The 5,919-nt window shown below is 48.5% G+C and overlaps 1 pseudogene; it reads left to right on the top strand.

The window, feature by feature from the left end:
* The first annotated feature begins 361 nt into the window (after positions 1-361).
* Positions 362-5,516, top strand: LOC146591954 (E3 ubiquitin-protein ligase Rnf220 pseudogene; annotated as a pseudogene).
* Positions 5,517-5,919: the final 403 nt, after the last annotated feature.

Here is a 5,919-nt window from a genome sequence, read left to right on the forward strand (position 1 = left end):
ACGTACATACCTCTTCACCATATAAAATTCCAGTTACAATTCGGAGGTAGTATTTTAATTTTAGACCAAATCTTGTTTATTAGTGGGTTATTAAGTGTCTGTATTATTTTATTTGGTATTCTTTTCATTCATCCATGTTGGATGATGCTCCTTTTTAATCTAGAGGGCCAGAGCTGACTCCACCGGCGTGCGAGTTGTCTATCGATTCTCTCGTATGAGAGCAGTGGCGCTTCTCTGGCCGGTTGGTGGTAACACATGTGGCCACCCTGCTGCTGGAGCAACCCAGAGAGATGAGTACAGAACCCTGACCAGTTGTATTTTCTTTTCTTTTTTGTTTCATTGCAGCTTTCGGAGGGTGATGATGCCCCAGTAATTTTCCCTGCTCCGTTCCCAGGCCTCGCTTTACTTTCCGTCCAGGGAAGATTGTTCAGCTCGTGATCCTGCCGAGGAAAGAGACTCCGATGGACTTACACCGGGCAGCGTTCAAGATGGAGAACTCACCCTATCTTCCCAACCCGCTGGCCTCCCCAGCGCTGATGGTTCTCGCTTCCACCGCTGAAGCCAGCCGTGATGCTTCCATTCCATGCCAGCAGCCAAGGCCTTTTGGGGTCCCAGTGTCAGCAGATAAGGACGTGCATATTCCCTTTACCAATGGCTCATATACTTTTGCCTCCATGTATCACCGGCAAGGCGGGGTGCCGGGAGCATTTGCAAACCGTGACTTTCCTCCATCCTTGCTTCATCTCCATCCCCAATTTGCACCCCCTAACCTGGACTGCACCCCGATCAGTATGTTGAACCACAGCGGTGTTGGGGCTTTCCGCCCCTTTGCGTCCACTGAAGACCGGGAGAGCTACCAGTCAGCCTTTACGCCGGCCAAGCGCCTGAAAAACTGCCATGACACTGACTCACCCCATCTGCGCTTCTCGGATGCTGATGGGAAGGAGTATGAGTTTGGAACGCAGCTCCCCTCCAGCTCCCCCGGCTCTCTCAAAGTTGATGATACGGGGAAGAAGATCTTTGCGGTTTCTGGCCTCATTTCTGATCGAGAAACTTCATCCAGTCCTGAAGACCGAAGTGACAGATGTAAGTACCTCTGTTGATTTGTTGGTTTTACTTCAGCTGTACCTCGTTGAGATGCTCAACAGGTGATTGTCCTGCAGTGCTGTGGCTCTTGCTGAAAGCAGAGGAAAAACAACCTTTCCTTCCTGCTAAGTTAAATCATGCAGTGTTGCCTTGCTCCTTTTAAAAGGACATTGATGGATTTTAAGGTGAGGTGCCCTTGAAGGAGGCTTGTCTTCCAGCACACAGCAGCAGAGACAATGTTGACCTGGCTTTACATGCAGAAGGATGTCCATGCCCTAGTGCAAGGACACTAATGCTGGTACCTACATGCATATAGACAGGAATTCAGCTAGAGTGTGTTGCCAGAAACTTTTTCAGAGCTAGTAGCAAGCACAGTACGCACTGCTGTTTTAGACGTATTTTTTCCTATGCTGTTTTCTTCATGCACGCCGTTCTTACAACAAATGCAGCAGCCTTCAGGCTTTGCGCCTCCCRTTAGGACAAAGGGTACCTTTTACTCTGGTTAACTTAAGAGTATTTCTGGCCGTCTTCGAGTCATAAACCTGAATCTGTTCTTACAATTCAACGAGCCGTTTCCCAAAATAGGCCGCGTGCGTTCTCTGGGTGCTTCCCCCCTTGGTGACTGCTCAGAGGTGATGTGCCCTTTCGCAGATCGGTGGCTGGACTRAAGCAAGCTAGTCTGCTGAACGGGACTGTAACTCCCCGTTCTCCTGTGTTCCTTTCTCCTTTTTCCCTTGTTTTATTGCCTGTGCAGAGGGACAGAGCTGTCCTTCCTCGGTGGGAAGGCTCCCACATTTGCTGATCAGAGAGGTGACCCGAGGGGGGGAGCGGAGTGCAATACTCCGACAAGGAGAGCTAAGTCATGAATGAGTTTTCCAGTAAACCCAAGCATGTAAACCAAAGAATGAGTAGTTTGGTTTTTACGTGGGCTCCTTTGTTCTGTTGAATTTTCTTCCTAGAAAACATTTTTTTTATTACTGTTATTATTATTACTGCTTTTTCTTTCAAAGAAAAACTGCTGCACAGCTTCCTCCTCTCCCTTTCAGATGTGATTTTTCTTCTCCCCTTTATGATGCCGAGGAGAGTAATAGAGACGTTGTGGCTCTCTCTCCCCTGTCGGCGCTGCTTCCTCAGGCTGTCTCCTTGAATTAGGCACAGTGTTAACTTACCGGCGCTAAAAGGCATCTGCCTAAACCCAGCGTACCTTTTCAATAAAAGTCATCATAAAATCAACCTGCCTTGTAAATCCATCGCTCTTTGGTTTTGAAATATGCTGCCAGTGTATGCTTTATGTCAGCATTTGTGAGTGTGGGACAATTCCCGCTCACGGCAGAAGCCATGTGCTCTTCGCGCTACAAATGCGGTCTCTTGTCCATCTCCCCCCTCTCCTGATCCACCCCCGTTGGTGCTACTTCTGCGCCGTGGAGCTGCTTTCGTTGTGCAGCAGCTCCCGTCCGTCCTTTTCGGAGCTGTAGGGAAAGCGGCTGTAGGTGGGAGCACGTATGAATGTGGATGCATGCAAGCTGTTAACATAATTATTTCTGGGGCRGGGGGAGAGGCAGGTGAGATGACAAGGCTTAGAGATCCTTCGTCGATGCTCTTTCCCTTATCGATATAACCTGCCGGTGGAAAGGAAGCTGGCTTGAAAGAATACGCTGGGAGATAACGACGGAAGAGCGGGTCCGCTAGCTAAATGAATTTAGAGCGCATCAGTTGCTATGTATCTTCCCGGCAAAATCCTGTCAGACACCCCATTTAAAGAAGTAAATCTCTTAAATGAATTAGAGCGCGTGGAGCGCAGCTGCGGACAGACAGACAGCGGCAGGCACACCCACTGACGTGCCTGGTCTTTGCCAWCGTCGTGTGCCGAGCGTGGGTGCTCTCGTGCCCGGAAGCAGATGGGGGCTTCGCTCGGGAGGGAGCGTGCCGGCTCCCCGCGCCCATGGGGATGCTGCGGCACGGGCTTGCCCGGAGAGACGGAGCGGAGTAAAAACTTTGCAGGCGCCTTCGGAAACTTCTGCAGAAGCAGAAGGTGTTTTATTTTGCCGTTCTTCTTACGTTGTTAAATTCCTTTAAAACGTTTGGCCTCGTGGTAGAGCCRAGCAAAAGCAGCATCCCTGACATTTCACCGAGATTAAAATTCTTCAGTAGCTACCAGGACRGTTTATACTAAATATGTCTGTTGGCTCTGTATCTTCTTCCCATCATATATAGATATCGCACCATGGAAACTTAGCTCCGTTAACACGACGAGTTTATTTGTTGTGCACATACACGCGTATGTGTGTGTTTGCTAGAGGGTGAGTGAGCGAGCAGCTGAGCTTTTTAGTGGATCCTAATGATCTTTTATGCTGGCTAKCAGAAAAGAAAAACTTCCTCAACGAGGAATTTGAGAGATGAYAGTTTGAAGAGAGAACTGCAATTCTGTTTCGCATTGAAATTTGCATACAGATTTTTGGAGTTTCTATCTACTTTTACATAAATGTATACTTTGGGGTGTTTGCAGCCTCTGATTATTGGCCCCTGAGAAGTTCTGTGCACTGCTGGTGTAACTGTTTTGTATAACCTTTGTAAAAACTGCTCATCTTTGCTCCTGGTGTAGAATCTGTTGCTGGCAGCTTGCTGTAGCTTATAGGCAGAAATGCAATAAAGCTTCTATGAGAGCTGGCAAAAATCGTAGAATTCTCTTAGATCAGCAACACCTTTATATGTCTAATGGGTGCTTTTCAGAATTGCAGAGCTCGACTGTTTAGCTATATTTTTCAGAATCCTAAAAGGGTTTGTGGTGCATGGAAGGTGAATTACTGTAGTTGCACTGCGTATCTGCTGTACCACTGCTGCACAAGGACTTTTTGAATAGTTCATTAGAATGTTTGTTTTGCCCCATAGCTTAAATAGTGATTTTCTGAAAAACTTGCCTTTTTTAAAAAAAAAAAAAAAGGAATCCAATGCATTGACATTTAATATTCTTGAAAAATAACTTCACTCTTGAATTACTTTTCATCAAAACAAGACAACAAATGCAACTGCTTACATTTTGGGGATATTTGGAAGCTGTCCAATGTAGACCTCTGCATCATGGGAGCAAGTCTCATTCTGTTTTCAGCAATGGAGAAAATCCACTGAATTTGCTAAAATTTGGGGGGATTTGTACTGGCATGACTGAGAGTAGTACCTGACCATGTAAGATATGTATTCATACAGTAGAGATTACCACTTCTTGGGTGAACCTTTTCTTTCTGTCAAACCARGGAGGTGCTTTCCAGTTGTACGAGTGTCTGAAGTCCAAGAGATTGCTAGTGAAGGGATAGTTCTGCTTTAAGGTGTTCCTGGGTGTGATTCTGTTCCTTGTTATTCAGAAAATTGGTTTGAGACTTAGGTATGTGGATAAATCATCTCTTGCTGTAAAAACAGAGATACTCGGGATACTTGGAGAAAGGAAGTGTGCGGGGAGCATATGCAAAAGAGGAGCCTTCCAAGGAAGAAGCAGACACGATGTGCCTTGGATGGGGCCCATTCTGTTACATGCTTACTGAGCAAAATAGCAACATTTGTCGCAAGAAGCCCCTAAACTCTTTAAAACACATGCTAAAGACCCTGGGAGATGTATTTTATGGGGTTCTTTTAATTAGTTTATGGTAGCTGAGATTTCCAGAAGGAGCAGGAAAGGTGGCAAGCTCCTCTCTGCAAGAGATATCTATAGCCTCTTTTTAAAATCAGCAAAAAATAAAGATCCCTAATTTTATTCTCTGCCCCTAAAAAGTAGTAGTCCCGAGMCTAACCAGGCCATTGCCCCAACCTCTGCAGCTGTGTCGGGGCCATACCGGGGCTTTCCTCGCTCCCCAGCCCGTGCCAGAGACCGCAGAGGACGATTGCCGTTGCTGTTGCCCRTCGCTTAGTCTTCATCGCGGGTTGCCTGCCATCTGTTGAGGAGCGTGGCTTGCGGCGGCGGGGTGACCCCCCGCCTCTTGGCCGCTGATTCGGTTTTCAGCCCCTTGTCAAGGCCTGGCTCTGTTGGCCTCAGCGTCCCCGTTGCTGCCGGGGACGCCCAGCCGGGCACTGATGTGCTCGGAGAACGAGTGGTTTAGCTGGTAAGCACGCTGGGATCCTGGCTCGTCTCTCGAGACTTTTGCGTTAAAGTGGAGGCGGTTTTATTAATATATATATATATTTTATTATTACTCCTCAGAATAATCACTGTTTCACCTCGGTTATTTGGTCCTGCAGCCGGTTCCCCCGCCGCGAGCGAAGCCGTGCGCCGTGGCGGTGAGGTCTTTGTTCCGCCTCGGGGTTTGCAGGAGCCCCTCGGCAGCGGAGTTACTCTAGCTGGTGGAACAACTCGTGCGGTATCGATCCAGCGCTGTGAAAATGTAAATCACGCTTCGGGTGACGAGCGTCGGGGCCGCGACGATCGCAGCTCGAATTTCTGAGTAACGTAGCGCTTCGGAAATCAGGCCGAGGACCGTCTCCGCGCAGCAGCCCGCCCCGTCGGACACGCGCGCGTTTGGTTTCGTGTTTACACGCTGGGACCTGTGTAAAGCGCAGAGCTCTGCGTGTGCGTTGAAAACACCCTGCGCTGAGCAGAGCGCGGTGCCCTAAACGGACGGGGCTCGGGGCTGGCCCTGCGTCCAGCTGCCGGAGGAGGTGGCCRTCTCCTTTTTTTTATTTTTTCYTTTTTTTTCCTGGCAACAGCCTCTCTGCTCCCTCTGCAAACTGTTGCCGAGACTCCTTTCCATGCTGTTCGGTTTAATTGTCTTGTCGGGATAAAGAAATGTTTGAACAGTTGAAGTGGGGCAGGGCTGGATGGGAGCAGCCCCTGCCGGCTGCGGGGCC

The sequence above is a fragment of the Rhea americana genome, unplaced genomic scaffold, assembly GCF_003343005.1.
Source record: "Rhea americana isolate MKP2758 unplaced genomic scaffold, rheAme1 scaffold_35, whole genome shotgun sequence".
In the NCBI taxonomy this organism is placed as follows: Eukaryota; Metazoa; Chordata; class Aves; order Rheiformes; family Rheidae; genus Rhea; species Rhea americana.